The 18,491-nt window shown below is 31.7% G+C and overlaps 1 pseudogene; it reads left to right on the top strand.

The window, feature by feature from the left end:
* Positions 1–12,458: 12,458 nt before the first annotated feature.
* LOC149544038 (putative G-type lectin S-receptor-like serine/threonine-protein kinase At1g61610) lies at positions 12,459–17,772 on the top strand (annotated as a pseudogene).
* Positions 17,773–18,491: the final 719 nt, after the last annotated feature.

Below are 18,491 nucleotides of genomic sequence, written 5' to 3' on the forward strand. Positions count from 1 at the left end.
CTTACTCCATAATCAAATTTTGAATTTGCATGCTACTAGTTGATTCCACTCCCACAAGAGCTTAAGGACTTCAACCTAATTGCTCAAAATGTTATCACATTTTCTACGATATTTGATGATACCACTACATTGAGAATCTTTATTATTCATCCTATAGTATCCCACTCCACACACTTTGACGCATAAATTTTGATTTCATCTAGTTAAGGGGGTGGTTTCCATTTAGTTTGTAACCTCTCCTTGAACTTAGAATTATCAATTGTTTTAATAACTTGGTTGATGTTCCAAATAGTCACATAGTACTTTCAATTTATGTGGGGGGTGTTGAGGAGGTTTCCATTTATGTTTTAGGGCCCTCTCACTTATTCCTCCTATAAATTTGCATATAACTAGTTCAAGATGGGTACCTATATTTCTACATGTATGATTATTCTACTCTTTCCATATGTTCTAGTAGACATAGTGGGTAATGTTCTTCAAAACCATTTTGATCAAGGGGTGGTTTAAAGGGCTCTACCATATTAGGATAAATTGGGAGATAGAATTATTAAAGAGCCATGAAATTTGAAGGTGACTAAGAGTAGATTGCCAAACTTGACTAGAGTAAGCATAATAAATGAAAAGGTGAGGGATGGACTTTTCATCTTTGCAGCACATCACACAACTATTTTAGATCTAAAAGCCATACCTAATAAAATTTTCAATTTTGAGAATGCTATTATGCATAATTGACCACCAAAAGAACTCAATTTTTGGGAGGACGTGAGAATGCCAAACATTTTTCCATTCCAAAGCTCCTTCCACACTCACCAAGGACAAATAAGCTAGTTTCACACTAAATTTTCCACTTGAATTTTACTCCCATATTATTTTTCCATCACGATAATGGAGGGACTATGTATCTCTTTTAGTAGAGCATTTAATTCATCAGATAACGATCTAACCATACCATTTAATTATTTGGCTGTAGTTGTAATCTAAGGCAAAATTATTTTTCCACTTAACCATGACACACATAACGAGGTATTAAAAAAGTAAAAATATACTAGAGGACATAACTCCCACACACTACCAAGTGGAAACACATAGGTTTCTTTCACAACCTTGACCATAGGCACAACCAAAAATTTTCTTCTATCTAGTTTAGGAATATTATTAATAAAATTAAAAAATTTGATTAGTTGGGGCATTGTTCAACATTGAATATTCATCTTCTATTAAGTCCCTTACTCTACACTATTATCACCTTTGGAAAGATTATATAAAAACACTTCTAAGGTCACAAGTGATATGGTCCTATTTGGATGAGGTTCAAACTGAGTTTTCATACCCTACTAAGATTAAGCAACATGGGAACAACATGGATTGAGCTATAGGTTTTTTATCTTTGCATGTCACTAATAATCTGCTCTTTCATCAAGATGCTTGTGTCACTCCTCAAGCTATAAGGAAAACATTTAAGGGTTTTTTTAGCACCATAAATGATTTTAGAGTGTTTTAGATTGAGGGAAATTTGAATTCTTTGGTTCTCCCATTCATTTCCCTCTATTGATGATTTCTTGACGAAACTCAAATCTATTAGATCTATTTTATAGGGTTCTAGAAAGATCAAAACATATGAAGAGTGTATTTAACTCATTTTGGTAAATCTTTTAACAAAAAGTCATATTTTCTAATATAATTTTTACTCAACTATTGAATCTTTGGGTCCTTGATTAACCATGCCTATATTTGATTTTTTTTTATTAGTTAACTAGTGAGTACACCAAGCTTACATAGTTAGACTCTCTAATAGGACAAAAAAATAAGGCATTATTTTCACACACATCTAAAGGAAAGCCAAAGATGAAACTAACTCCCAAGAAAAATTCAATTCATAGTGAGACTTCCTCCAAGCCACCATTGAAATCTATTTTGAAACCACCACCCAATTCCAAATAGGGTAAATATCTTCAATCTAGTTAATCTTCCTCCAACACTAAGAAGATCACAAGTGATCCTTGCATTTTCTATGGCAATGAAGTACATCTAGTTTTTGGGTGTGTGAAATAGCTAGAGGCTTTAGAGGAAGCCTTGCAATAACATCACGATCTTCCTTCCTCGTCTACAAGAAAGAACATTCTACTTTTAAAAATTTACATTGGTCATATTCACACCATATGACACATTTATGGACATGGTCACTGCACTTATCCATGGTGATACTTCACATATTGAAGTTGCTGACTCAACACAAATCCTAGTTCTTAGTTTAGGTTTACTTTCATAAGATGGTAATTCTCCTTAGTATGTAGTTCTTGTTCTTGAAATTTTAATGGAACTCCTTTCTATTTATCAAATTTTCCATTCTGGATCCAATAAGGTAGTTGAGTTTTCTTCACATGACATAGTTATTAGATATCTTTATTATTCCTCTATGATTATGGCTATTAGAAGTATTGATCCCCAACTGACTTTATACATGTTTAATAGCTTTGAGAGCTCAAATAGTTTGGGTTTCTTTGTTATTGTACATGCAGACATGTTTAGAAATCTTTGGCATGAGAATTTAAGCTATGTCAACTACATGTATTTATAGTAGATGAGTATACGTGAGTTTTTTGTTGGGTTAGCACAAATCTCTTGCACTGATAATGTTTTCCATGGATACATTCTTGGAAAGTGTCATCAAGATACATTTCCTCCTAAAAAGACACATGTGTTAAGGTGCCTTTACATCTACTCCATAATGATCTTATATCATTTCCACTCCTTTTCTTTCAGGGTCCTTATATGTGCTCACTTTTTTTGATGACTTATGTCATTGTATATGGGAATACATTCTCAAGTAAAAATATCACATTTTTTATTCCTTTCAAACCTTTAATATGTTTGTGGACTAGTAGTCAAGATTTTATGTCAAAAAAATATGCACTAATAATAGGGGGGAGTATGATAATTAGGCTTTCAATAATTTTGCACTAAGCATGGTTTACTTCATTAATTTTGAGTAACTTATACCCCTCAATAGAATGGTTTTGTTGAGAGAAATAACATTACTCTTTGGGAGATGACCAATTTTATAATTCAGTCTTGAGATACATGGTCTTCTTTTTGGGTTGAAGTATTCAATTGCATCCTGGTAAGATTTTGCACATCTAATGTCTTTTCTTCAAGTCAATTAGTTAGTACTCTCTTATCTTCCTCAATCATGACTTTTTCTTCCTCAACTTTATTTTTCATTCAATCATTTCACATAGAAATATTGATTGTACTTCTTTTTCTTTTTTGAGTTTCCTAATTTCCTTATTTAGGGCTTCATTCTTTTCCATCTGATCTACAATTTCTACATCAAACTCTTCTGAGTTTCCACCTTCAAATCATCCAGTAAGGTCTATCCCTTTATATTGTGTGTCATTTATTGAATAGCTATTTCTTTCCTTCTCTTCAATGACTTTTATAGTACATCCCTTTCTTCATTCAACTAATTTAGGACAAGTTGTATTTCAATCTTCTAGTTATCAATATTCTTTTCCAATAAGTAGAATTCCATCTTCAAGATCTTTTTCTCTCAAGATGTCAAGACTTCCTTCAAGAGAGCTTCTCTCTGATACCAATTGTTGGAATTGACAATGGAAAAGTAAATTTTAAGAGGGGGTGGGGGATGGTGAAACAATGCTTCAAATATTAACCTTAGACCAATTCACCATACATCCATCTCATAATTTAGCATGTAAACTAAAATAAGTAACCATACATCACATCCATAGAATAAAGAAAATTAAACACATAGAACAAGTAATTTGGTTACCTAGAAACCCTTCAAGGGGAAGTTCAAAATAAGGCAAGGATGACACCCAATAATCTTCACTACTATAGTTGTAAAGTATGGCCAATTGTTGCTAAAAAATTTTGATAATAAGCTATGATGTACCCTATGCAAGATATTCCCTATCAAAGTCTTACAAGACTATTAGGTCTCACCTTGCAAAAGTATTTAAAACTCAAAATTAAGAAAACACTTAGTTAAGTGATTTACAATAGCCTATCAGGACTACTCTATTAAGAGATTTACTTGAAATCATCTGTTAGAATGATCCAAAACCCAGTCCTTCAAATAACACCTTATTACTTAATGTAAAATATCCTTCTAATTATTCAATCCTTGGTCCTCCTAATCAGATATTTCTTTTCTATCATTTCATTGCATTTGTTTGTTCTCCTTAAACTAATTCTACAATATGTAACTCTATCTTAGCCATTATGCCACCATGATTGATAGCTCTACACTTAGCATTCATCTACTTGCACATGTGTATCACTCTCTAACATTATAAAACTCTTTAGGGTTTTACCTCAAATAGGTATAGGCATAGATGGGATAGGTCATGATCAATGGTTGTGGTCAATCCTTACTTTTGCCTAATTCATTCCCTTTTCTAGCTAGTTACATGTATCACATAGGTATCCTAAATATAATTCAATCCTTATCTTCTACAATTGAGAAATAATGTTTATGTTGGAAAAAAATGATTTACATATTAGTTTGTGCAATTAAAAACAAGTATGTCCTTGACTAGTTACTCAGCATCCAAAGACTCTATTGCCAGGCCTACACTATGCTTTTAATGTCGTAACTCAAATTTTGAATGGGTAAAAGCACAAACCTATGTCACCCTTTTGTAATGAAAAAGGCTAACAAAAGTATAACTATTCACCTTCAATGACATAAAATTGGTTTTATTATTTGGAATTTGAAAATGAAGTAAACTAATGAAATGTGTAGAAATGGATGAAGTTCAAGATTATATTTTTTATAATTATTTGGAATAAGAATTGATATATTTCCCTAATTTTTATAGATAATTTTTTAGCTATTGAAAAATGCTGAAAATTAGGGGTATAGTTCCCAACACAAAAATATATGAAAATAAATTTATTTCCCTTTGATCTCAGACTATGTTATAGATAACATACATAGCTAGAACAATCAAATATAAAAATTTGCTATATATATATATATATATATATATAATGTTTCAAATTTCAACTCACCTGAAATTGATAGTTTTCATATCCCACCACATTTTTCAAAAGAAATCTATTCTAACTAGGAGAAAATTTATAATTCTTGAAGAGCATTTTCTCTTATAGAATGTCATATAATTTCTATATATTTTTGGTATGATTTAATAATTTTTTTATTTCTCAAAATCAATGGCTTTTCAAGTGTTAAGATACATGCTTGTAGAATTTTTACTTATAATATACTACATCTAATTAAAACACTATAAACTTTATATGAGAATATTTTTTACTTTGAGCTTTAATAAAATGGTACTAATATTTTATTAAAAAGTCACCATAAAAAATAATAAGAGTTATTAAAATCCAAATTTTCTAAAATAATTTTAGTTCTTTAGTAATTGGATACAAACTAGTATAAAATATGTATTTAATAGACATTTCCAATTGGAAAAGTGTGAGACCATATATAACTTAGCTAGAATGAATTTGTCTAGATTTTTATGTTTGAACAAAATTGAGTTTGAGATAGAGATAATCAAATTTAATTTTTTTGATAAGTTAGCCTGAAAGGTGACACAACTTTTTATTTTTACCTAAATATCTTGGCACTCACTATTTACTCAACACCTGAATCACTTTGCACATACTAGTTTTCTTGGCTTCTTCCATTAGCCTAGCACTTGAATGGGTCATCATACATTGATTGCTTGACAACTACTAGTTATTGGCACTAACTATCATATTGCTCAACATGTATTTCTTGGAGCCTTATGCTCGACATACACCATACACTTGGCTTGCACTATATTTCTGCTAGATAATGACTAAGTGTTTTATCACTACCTTGTCAAAACCAAAATGAGATCAATGTTTCCAAAATTGAAGAAACTTGATAATGTGATTTTCAAACAATGTCACTTAGGCAAGATGACTTGGTCTACTTTTAAGAGTAAGAATCATACTTCAAATGAAATTATTGAGTTAGTTCATACCGACTTATGTTGACTAGTTAATGTGCAAAGCTACAAAGGTGACAAATATTTTATGTTATTTGTTGATGATTATTCTAGGATGAGGAAGTATATGTTTTTAAGAGAGAAATATGATGCCTTTAAAATTTTTAAGTGGTACTTGGCAAGAGTTGAAAAGGAAATAGATAAAAGTTTGAGATGTATGAGATCTGATATAGGTGGAGAGTTTACATCAAATGAATTCAATAGTTTTTGTATTTATATAGAAATCAAAAGACAAAGTTATGTACCTAGAACCCCTCCAAAAAATGGGATTGCTAAAAAGAGAAACAACTTAGTAATGGATTGTGCTAGGATAGTGATGATGGGTAAGAATATTTCTTTGAAATATTGGAGAGAAGATAGTAGTACAACCATCTATACTTTTAATAGAGAACAAGTCAAGAAAGGTACAAATATTACACCTTTTGAGTTATGGTACATATAACCACCCACTGAATGAAATATTTTAAGGTATTTGGAAGAAAGTTCTACATTTTGAAGGGAAATAAAGGGTAAATTTGATGCTAAAAGTGATGAACATATATTCCTAGGATATTCCACAAGAAGTAAAGCTTATAAGTGTTTGAATACTAATGCTAACAAAGTTTTGGAAGGTGCAAATGTAAAGATTGATGAATATAAAAAGGTGCATGAAGATGAACCAAAGGAGGAACCGAAGAACTACAAATCCTCTATGGATTACTATGCATGCATGACTAATGAATTATAAGAACCAAGTTACTAATCAGCAAGAATCTATGACTTCTAAGACATACAATGGATGTCGAGTTGCATTCAAGAGCCAAGTTACAATCAAAAGCTGAAGTACACACTCTGATGATAAGATTAATGTACAAGAGAGGAATGTTGAATTACCAAATATAGAAGCACATAGTGAATCTGAAATTGAACTTCATGACTTTAGACCTCTTGTTGAAGAAAGAAGAATAGAACTAAAGACATCAAAATATGATAGAACACATCACCCTATAGAAAAACTCAGTGGAGGAGGAGAAGATGGACCAATGACAAGGAATAGACTGACAAATAATACATGTTTGTTAAGTGTGAATGAACCTAGAATAGTGAAAGATGTATTAGAAAAATGAAGAATGTATTCAAACTATGAATGAAGAAATTGATCAGATTGAGAAGAACAAGACATCATCACTTGTACCTAGACCATAGGGCAAGAATGTTATTGGAATTAAGTGGGTATACAAAAACAAGTTAGATGAGAATGGTGAAGTAACAAGAACAAGTCAAGATTATTATGCAAAGAATATGCACAAGAAGAGGGAATTGACTATGGAGAGACATTTTTCCTAGTTGCAAGATTGGAAGGAGTAAGAAATATTCTTTCTTACTCTTTTTACAAAGGTTTCAAATTTTGTCAAATGGATGTAAAGTCTAAACTTTTGAATGGTATATTGGAAGAGGAGGTTTAGATTGAACAACCTGAGGGATTTTTTTATCCAAAAAAAAGTAGCATGTTTTATAGATTACACAAGGCTTTATATGGTTTAAAGTAAGCTCTTAGAGCATGGTATGTAAGACTACTGAATTATCTTGTGAAGATTTGTTTTCAAAAGATAGATAATAAAATCTACTTATCTTTGAAGAAAAAAGGAGGTAAAGGAATTTCTATAGCTAAAATATATGTTGATGATATAATATTTGGAGGACAAAATGCCTTATGCAAGACATTCGCAAATGAAATGATGAAAGAATTTGAGATGTCTATGTTTGATGAGATAAAGTTCATTATTGATTTGGAAGTATATCAGATGAAGTATGGTATTTACATTAATCAATCCAAATATTTAAAGGAAATCTTGAAATTTTTTGGAATGGAAGATTTAAAGCTAGTTAGCACTCCTATGGTGATAGGACACAAACTATCAAAGATTGATAATTCTTTAGAGGTAAATCAAATATTATACAAGTCTATTATTGGTAAATTGCAATATGTACTACATAGCGGACTTGATAATTCTCTAGCTACTGGGATTATTGGGACTTAATGGCTATAAAAAAACATTATGAGATATCTAAAATAGAAAAAAGGCTATGGTCTATATTGCAAGAAGAATGGAAAGTTTGAATTGAGACCCTACACTGGTGTTGATTGGGCTAGAAACATAGATGAAAAAAAGAGCACAAGTGGTGGAGAATTTTTCTTGGGAAAAATATCAGTGTCATGGACTAGTAAGAGACATAATTGTATTTCATAGTCTACTACTAAAGCTGAATATGTGGTTGTGGTAGTGAATTCTACCAATTTTGGGGGGATTAAATAGTTACTAAAAGGAATGAAGGAGGAAATCACTGAACATTTTGTAATATACAGTGACATCACAAGTGCTATAAACATATCTAAGAACCTTGTGATGCATACAAAGATAAAAACACATTGCAATCAAGTGTCATTACTTGAGAGAGTTGGTTCAAGAAAAATAAATGAGAATGGAATATATGAATACAAAGGAACATATAGCTGAAATATTCACAAATTCTTTACCTAAGGATGCTAATGAGTATCTAAGAGGTAAAGTATGGGTGTCACCCCTATCCAAACCAACTTGAGAACCAAGAGTAGTGCCCTACATTAACTAAGTTGAATTTCATATCTTACAATTTGATGTAGGGGATTATACTATATAATTTGACTAAAATAAAGGATTTCAAATAGAAAAATTACAGTCACATGCAAGGTGACAGAGGGAGAACCTAAATTGTTGGTATCTACATGGAGAGATGGCAAGTCTTTGGAATTGTTTTCAAAGAGGGGGAAATGATTTACATATAGAAAGAGAAAGAAATATAACTTAAGAATGATTTTTTTGTCAAATAAGGAGAGATAAATCAAAGAGAGAGAGATTTTACTTGATGAAATGAGGGAGAAATTTTATTGGGTTGCTAAGGAATTTGTCAAAAAGGCACACACAAAGAGATCTATAGAGTTGATCAGAACAAAGGAAATTTTATAGTAGCCTATATAGAAGAAGGAATGACACTTATAGAGTGAGAGATCTCAATACAAAGTATTAAGTTTTCTATTTGGTATTGGTTTTCCATATATGCCAAGCATGGAGATTTTTGAGCAAAGAAGATTATTGCAAGTATAAGAATGTGGAAAAATAATTATTTTGTTAGCAACATCAAACCTACTACTTGTTGATAAGATAATTTCTTACTTTGGTCTAAATGTTATCATTTGATTGATTGATGAAAAGAATTTGAAGAACATAGGATAACAAAAGTACCTAGAGAAAGGTTGAGTTATATGGTGTATAAAAGGACTAAGACTAGGTAAGACATTGATGATGTAGTATATTATATATCTACTTAAGGCTACAATGGATAGATAGAGTAGAAAAGTGAAGAAGAAGAAGGAAAGAAAAATGTGTCTACTAAGCTTGACTGAGTGAATAGTAGGATCCGAGCGATGTTAGTTCAAGCCAAGAAAAAAAATAGTTGGTGCTGAGAAAAGTGAAGAAATAACGTATGCTAAGAAAATTTAGTATGTTTTGAGCATCAATAAAAATATAGTATGTTCCAAGTAAAGTTTAGTGGATGCCAAGCAACCCAGTGTTGGCCAAACATCAAAAGTTAGTTATTTCTAAGTGATAGCATAAAGAGTTTGATTGAAGATATAAGTAATTTGAGATGAAAAAGTTGATTTATTAAATTTTGTGAAACATGTGGAAGATAAGCTTGATAATTTGTAGGCACAAAATTCAAGATAAACTATTTTGAGGTGAATTTGATAATAGTTGCAAAGGAAGTTCATAAAGGAAGAAAAAAATAGAAAGCTGGTTAAATTCAATGAATCTTACCTAACCCTAAAATGTGTGATTGTGGTTAAGCTAAAAAAGATCAAAATTCTCTATTTAAGAGAGTTCTAAACTAGAAGCAATGGTTGCTAATGGTTGTTGTAGCCTAAGTACGAGCTAGATAAGTGAATACAAACATAGTAGAAGTTTGTTTGTGTTACTTCATATGAGGGCTTAAGGGGTGAATTTGCAAATGACATACACAGTAGGAAGGCTAAAGGAGGTGAAGGCTTGAAGGGGTGAACAAGCTGTCAAAGATGGAAGAGATCTAATCCCAAGCACAATGAAGAGCTAAATAGACATATGTTATCTACAAGTAAGTTATTTTGTTACTAGATCAAGTCTTACTGCTACTTTCCAACAATTGTATCAGTTTGGATAAATCCTTTGAATTAGGGTTGACCTAATAGGCATGAGTAAATCTTCTAATAGGGTGACATTCTAATAGAATGCTCTAAAGTCCTCTAACAAGGCTCACTCTTAATAGGGTGATTCAAATATTTTAACCAAGTAGCATTTAATAGTTTGCATTGTAACGTTTAACAAGGTTGGATCCTAGCAAGGCTCACTTTAGAAGAGTGAAATTCAGCAGCATGTTACTAGTGGATTTTCTCAAATTGGGTTTCCATGTTAAATCCTTGTGTTAAATGTGTTATTAAATCTGTGATATTTCATGTTTAAATTTTTGCAAAGCTTTTTTTACCTAGGACAATAATTTACAATTTTTTTGATATTAGATGATCTAATGGATGCATGCATGACATGAATATATGGATATTAATATGCTAAGTACTAGAAAGTTTTATTTGTACATTTGGACCTTGGATAATTGATTCACACTCCCTTCTCAATTATTCTAAATATTACAACATAAGTGTGAGGCTCACCTTTACCCAAATGGATTCTCTCAAGTGGAGGGTATTGAATACTTTAAGACGTTTCCTCCTCTCACTGAGATAAATTCTATTTTCTTTGTAGTTTCACTACTAGCTTCACAAGGATAGCCAATCTATTATATGTATTGAAGAGTTTATTCTTGCATGGTCACCTTCTTGAGGAGATATATATGGAGAAGCCTTACGGTTTTGCATATAATTCTTCTTTAGTTTAAATGCCTTGAAACACATTGTATGGTCTCAAACGAGCTCTTTAAGTTGATACGAGAAGATGGAATTATTCTTTCTTTCTTCACACTTTACATGGTATCATTGTAATCACACAATGCACATTCAACATTAGGGAATTGATGCTGTAATTCTTGTGATATGTGTTGATGATCTCATCATTGTAGATAGCTCATTCTCCATGATTTATAGTATTCAAAGAGCTTTGATAGAACAATTTGAGATGGTTGATCTTGGTCTTATGCACTATTTTCTTGGTTCTATAGGTTACCTAGAACTCAAATGATATTTCCATTTGTTAGTAGAAGTATGTTTATATGCTCCAACAATTTAATATGCTTGATTGCATTCCTATCCCACACTATTTTACTCGACTATTGTTTTGTCTACCTCTTGCACTATTGTTCCTATGGATTCTACTTTGTAGAGGCATTTGGTTAGTATGTGTTTGGCCTTGTTTCTTAGCTATACTATCATCCTCATGAGAGCCATTGTCAAGTCATCATGTTAATGTTTCATAGGTTCTCTCACATAAATTGTACCATAGATGTGTGTGTGTGTGTGTGTGTGTGTGTGTGTGTATTAGAGATAACATAACTATAAGATTGTGATTTTATTAATGAATAGACATGTCCCATGAAAGGACATGTCTACTCTTTACTCACTAATATATTTAAATAAAAGATTTTAGAAAATTGGAAAATACATACCTAACATAATGGCAATGCTTAGTACATTTAGTACAATCCATGAAATTCAACATGATATCAAAGCCTAGTTTTAAATATAAGAAATAAAAATTGCAGTATACCATCATTTCTTTTGGACATCTTATACATCTTATTGTCTGCATGCTAGATGGAAAATATTGGACCCATGAGAAAGCTAGGGTCATTGAAGTATCAAACATAGGGGCTCTTAAGTGCCTACCCACATTGAAAAAAAATAGATGTTTTAGGCTTGTTTTTGTAAGTATTAGGGAGGTTGTGTGGAGTTTGAGCACGACAACTACAAATTGGAGTCTCTTTGGAGAGCGCTCATTTATACGACAGACTGGACACAATCATTGGCCTGAGAGACATGCATAGGAAATTTATTTCCTTTTCAAGTCAAAGTTGATACATGAAAAGCCATCAAAGAGTGAAGCAACCTTACTCCTATCATCATTCAGGAGGAGAACTTGCGATTAAATTAGAGAAGTTGTGCAGGGAAATATTTCTTGATCATAATATCCAGAAGAATAATGACATCCATAGGAGGAGGCAATGGAAATGAATTTTATGGTGCATTAAGAAATATATTATAGCTAGTTATACAAGCGCATAGAGAAATAGACTAAATTTTTTGGCAACTTGATGGATCGGGAAGCAGAATGAAGAAATTAGAAATCAGATAAATTCGAATACAGATAACTTACGTTGTAAATGAATACAAGTGGAAACTTCTAAACTGGATTAAAGGTAAAGAGGAAATATATTATGGGGCTCGATTGGATCAGAAGACGATACCCATTAGTGGTTACTACAAGAAAGGACCGTGGGTCCCATGGGCAATTTAAGGGTGTTAATTATGAAGATAATGCATCGTGGAATGGAATAGCTTGTCGCGAGTATGATCGGCCAATGACACATACACAGCTCACAAGAGGTATAGGCAGCACGTATCAAAGGTTGGAATAGAGGGTGTTGGGTGTTAGGACCGACGCCTAAATAGGTATGAAAGGTAAGACATGTTTTAAGTTGATATTATGTTATGCAATTGTAACATACTTAAATTTATATATAGGAATTTATTATTCATGAATCTTGTATCAAATTAAGAATGATACTTATAGATATATTAATTAATGGATACAAGGAGATTCTTATATTTTCTTATAAAATGATTAATTTCTATCATCACACATCTCTATATATAAATGGCTTAATGTCACTGTATGAAATTAAGGTAATTATTATTAGATAAAAAATAAAATTGGATAAGTAATATGTGTGGATATATGTGACAATTAATTACATATATGTATTTGTATGTGTATAATTATATTTGATGACATTTAAAATTTCATGTAATGATAGTGAGATCCAATATGGGAGTATGAGAGGTAAAATATTAAGTATTATGTGTTATTGTTATTAACATGGAGGTGTTAAATACCTATCAGTCTAATTAACATTCTTATTTGTGTTTTTTTATGCATCCCATAAGAGATTTTTTTGCCTTGATCTTTTCCTACAAGTATGTTATTGTAGGAAGAGGGAGATTGAGATTTAGAGGGATCTCAACATTTCATTAGGGGCAACCTTGAAAGAGAGGGAGCAGACAAAGGATGTGATTCACTCAACCTTGGGTAATGTTATTTTTATTGATTCAGAGTGAGTAAACTATATTGAGATGGATTCTCTAGTGATCAATAAATTGTAGCAGTCAAGAGGAATGTGATTCATAAATATACCTCATGACCATGGGATTTTTAATGGGCCTACCCCTTGTGTATATCATGACAAAGTGATGACTTCCAAAGGATCATCACTTGTATTTGGAGAAGTTGTTGTAAGGTGGTGATCTTACAATAACTTGTTTATGAAATCAATTAATTTGAGTAAATGGTGAATGCCTTGCATCTCAGAGTATTTGGTGAATATCATTGATATTTTTGGAGGCCAATATTCTTGATATTAGATGTGATATCACACTTTATTTGAGTACTTGGCGAATATTAGATGTTGATATTCTAGGAGAACAATACTCTTGGTATCAGATGTGATATCATAACCCTATTTGCATAATGGGTGAATATCATATGTTGATATTCTAGAAGATCAATACTCATGATATCAAATATGATTTCAAAATGTTGAATGTCTTCTGATCAAATATATCCTTAAAATTTTTCATTCCTAATATTACCAATGGTGTAATATATGTCATGTGTTTATCCTCTCTAGCTAAGAGGAAGTGTTGATGTTTTATAGCTTCTCTTAGAGAAATTGTAGCAAATGTATATATGTATATATGAAATGCATATATATTTTTATATATTTGAGATGACATAACTATAAGATTGTGATTATATTAATGAATAGAAATGTCCTATGAAGGGACATGCCTACTCATTACTCACTTTTATATATAAATAAGAGATTGTTGGAAATTAGAAAATGCATACCTAACATAATGGCATTTATTAGTACATTTGTAGTAATCCATGAAATTTAACACATCAAACCTATTTTGATGTATACATTAGAGGAACTACACATTATGACTTTCAATACACTACATGATCCACACACATTGTTGGTTTTATGGGCTAAAATTGGGCTATTGATTTTGATGATCAAATTTTTTATCCTGGCTTCATTTTTTGTCTTGATTTTACTCTTATCACATAGTGTTGCAAGAAGCAATCATGCATTGCATTATCATCTTCATAGTCTAATTGCCAAGTATTAGTGTTAGCTAGTTGTGAGATTTTGTTGCTTCACTATTTGATTAGTGAGTTTGGGTTTCCTCTTGATTTGGTGTGACAATTAGAGTGTTGTTCACATTTCTCACAACCCAATGAAGCATCAACATACTAAGCACATAGAGATCCAAATGCACTTGATCCACTAGTTGATATAGCATGGTGTTCTCATCATGGAGTACATTTCTACAAAAGAGTATGTTTCACACATCTTCACTAAACCTTTGGCATTACCACAATAGCTTCAATTACACACCATGCTTGGGGTGAAGGAAGTTGTCCTTCGGAAAAATAAAACCAACTATGAAGGAAGTTGTCCTTGATGTTTCGTACCATGAATTGTTGTGGTCTATTATTACATGGAGGCAAATAATGTGGCAGATCAATTAGCAAATATAGGGTTTGACATGGATTGGGAAGATTATTTTTTCATATAGTAATATCCTTATTCATTAACAAATAACTAATCAATTGGAATTCAATTCCAATGATTATCACATGGTTGAGCTAAAGTTCAAGGATCCAAAGTAAAAGTTGTCCAGTTGGTAAATAATCAAGATTTTATCCCCATGTGGCATTCATTATACTTTCCAATGACTAGATTGAGAGAATGTCATTATTGTTAGATTCAATAGTCTATCTACCTTTTTATTAGTGTTTATACTTATAAATTAATAAAATATTCATAGTTTATGTTTTATAAAAAATAAAAAATAAAACTCGCATACATAGTGTCACAAATTGAAAAAATTAAATGCTAATAGATAATCTTATATCTCCAAGAAAAACTAGATTGATAAAAGATGAATAGCTGATAAACATTGAAAAAAATGGAAGTCTAATCTTTTTCTACTTTAATTAAAGAACAATTGTTTGTAGAAAATAAATAATGATTAAAAAATGGGTTGAAAAAGATTGGATCTTTTCTTATAGAATATGAGTTGTTTGAATTTTAAAAGAATAAGCTCTTAATAAGTAATAGAATAAACTTCTTCTTTTTTCTACAATTACTTATTAAATAATTATAAACATTAAAAAAAGAAAAATAACTTATTAAAAATTTATCATGTCTCACTATGTTTTGCTCTTTTTTAAAATTTATTCATCTAAATTTTTATTTTCTAAATTTTTTTAAGTAAGAACCAGCAGTTGCACAAATTATTCCAGTGACTGCTAGGCAAGATAAATTTACAAGCCACATTAAAAAAAACCACAAACAAACCTCCTCTACAAAGTATAAATTATATAATTGAAAGCCTCTTCTTTGATAGATCATTTATCATCTTCGTTGTAAAGATAGCTTTGACTAAACATGATTTTGCATTCCCCTCCTACAAAATCAAATAATTTAGGAGGAAGTTCAGTGTAACCAGTTTCTTCCACAGTGGAGGTTGTTTTGTCCTATCTCATTGTCCTGTTTCATCCCCACTTTATATTATTTGGCCTGGGTTGCGTTTGAGAAGCAACCAGGAAATTAAAAGGAAGACCCATGACATTTTATTTTATTTCCTGTTCTTCCCTACCTTAAAACTTGTCTCGGACTGCTCCTGTGAAACAGCCACAGAATACAAAGCTATTTTCTCCATTGTAAAGCTAAAAGAGAGGGCCATCTACCATTGCAGTTGAGCTCTCTAAAAAGAATTCTTCACTATGGTAGAGTAAAAAGAGAGGGCTATCTTCTTCAAGCAAAGTATCACAGATTCTGCTAGATTCTGAGATCTGATATTTCAAGGTGTGGATCTTTTCAGTCTCTTTTTCGTAGACTTCGTACATCTTTTTGTATTTCTGATTGTTAATTTAGGTTTCTTTTGTTCATCTGATCATTACAGTTTCTTGATGTTCAACCTCCCAGCTGGATTTTCAACCACCTTCTCCCGAAGGTAAAGTCTCATTGTTCTTGCGAAACCATAAAAATCTTATGTTTTTCTTTATTCTTTGTTATTGTTAACTAATGACAGTTACCATTTTATCGGACGCATTCACAAAAAGTGTCAATAATTTCTGTCGTATTTGGTAAGTAATTTGTAAGTTTCGAAATTTAGTTTTCCCCATCAAAAAAATTTGGCAACAATTTTATTTTACTTTATTTCATTTTCCTCTGGTGCAGTGATTGCAATTGTGATTTGGTTACACTCGGTATCATTTACAAGATGAGGTCCAAACCCGAGCGAAACCGGGAAGCAACAAGTTCCCCTTTACCTTCACCCCAAGTAAATATAAAGGAGCGAGCTGTTGTTGAACAAAATCAGGTTCAGTCAAGCTTATCTTCCAATCTGCAAATGGCTCCTCTGAGAACTACTACTCATAGTAATTACACAATTCAAATAAATGGGATTGGAGAAAGAGGAAGAATTTTACATATAGACTCAGGTCTCTTCTCTAATCAAGAACTGCCACTTGTGCCTACACATATTCATTTGAACCTCACACTTGATCAGATTGCTTATATCAAAAGCTGTTGCCACGAGTCTCTTAAAGTTGGGGAAGGAACATTTGCACGAGTTTACAGGGCGGGCTTCCAAGGCAGAGATTTGGCTATAAAGGAAATGGAACACAAATCACCTGACACCAAAATGTGGGTGGAGAATGAAGTTGAACTTCTACAGGGATTGGATCACATCAACATAAACAAACTATATGCTTGGTGTATAGAAGAAAATATATCCTACTTGGCCTACATATATATAGATGGGTGTTATCTTGATGACTATTTGAGAGGAAATTGTTTAGGGTTTGTCTACAGTTGGAAGCAAAGCTTGAGAATGATAATGGTTATGGTCAAGGGAATTGAATTCTTACACTCTCATAAAATCATTCATGTTGATATCAAGCCTCAAAATATCATTGTGGATAGTAGTGACAATGAGGCAAAGCTTGTTAATTTTGGGTTTTGTAGGTATGTGGATTGGGAGGGGACACATAGGTCAACTGATAAAATAATAGGTACTAAAGGTTACTAGGCTCTAGAGTATTGCTGGAATAACAAGCTCCCATATAAACACAATGTTTACAGCTTTGGGATTGTTGTGTTGGAGACGATAATGGGACAAATGCATGTTGATCAAGCATGGGGTTCAAGTCAGTTTCATATTCTAGGGTGTGTAAGGCACCTAATAGAGAACAACCATTTTGAAGAAGTTGTGGACTCTAAAATTAAAAAGGATGGGTGGAACATCTTTTATGTAGAAGAAGCCTTCGCTGTTACAAACATTGCACTCACATGTACTCACTTTAATAAGGCCAAGTGACTTGATATGGGTCTTTTGCTCACAAAAATGACTTCACGAATAAGAAGTGTCCCTAACAATGTTAGTCTTGGGTAGGTAGAAGAAGAGGAGATTGCAATTGTAACTTTTAGATGAAAAACTAGTCCATGTTCTGTGCAGCAGAGGCAACAGGGGCTATGATTTGGTGTTATTTCTTGTAATGTAAGTGTTTTTCATTTAGGAATATGATTTGTTCATTTGGAATTATTTAACTAGATCAATAGATCTTTGATATATATATATATATATATATATATATATATATATATATATATATATATATATATATATATATATATATATATATATATATATATATATATATATATATATATATATATATATATATATATATATATATATATATATATATATATATATATATATATATGGAAAAAGAGGGGTAAAAATTTATTAGGATAGAAAGGATTAGAACAAGCAGAGCCCAACAAGGAGCTCTATCTTGAGCAACAAGATCATCAAATTCTTGCACCATCTCATAGAGAAGTTGCCCCCTAGCCATAATATTTTAGCCTAAAGCATGACCAGAAGCCCATTTGGCCAAACAATTAGTAGCTCTATTCCATTCACGAGGAACATGAGTAAACCTAAGGAACTCAAGAGCGGTACAAAAGAGAAGAATCTAATTAACAATAGTGGCCAACTACTAACTAACATCCTTAAAATCCTGCAAGGCAAACAAGTTCACCACCACTTGGGAGTCAGACTCATAGATAATCTTGCACCATCTCCACAAACAAAATTGTTCCATAACA

Source organism: Cupressus sempervirens, chromosome 8, assembly GCF_028749045.1.
Source record: "Cupressus sempervirens isolate cs-2001-9-10 chromosome 8, ASM2874904v1, whole genome shotgun sequence".
Classification (NCBI taxonomy): domain Eukaryota; kingdom Viridiplantae; phylum Streptophyta; class Pinopsida; order Cupressales; family Cupressaceae; genus Cupressus; species Cupressus sempervirens.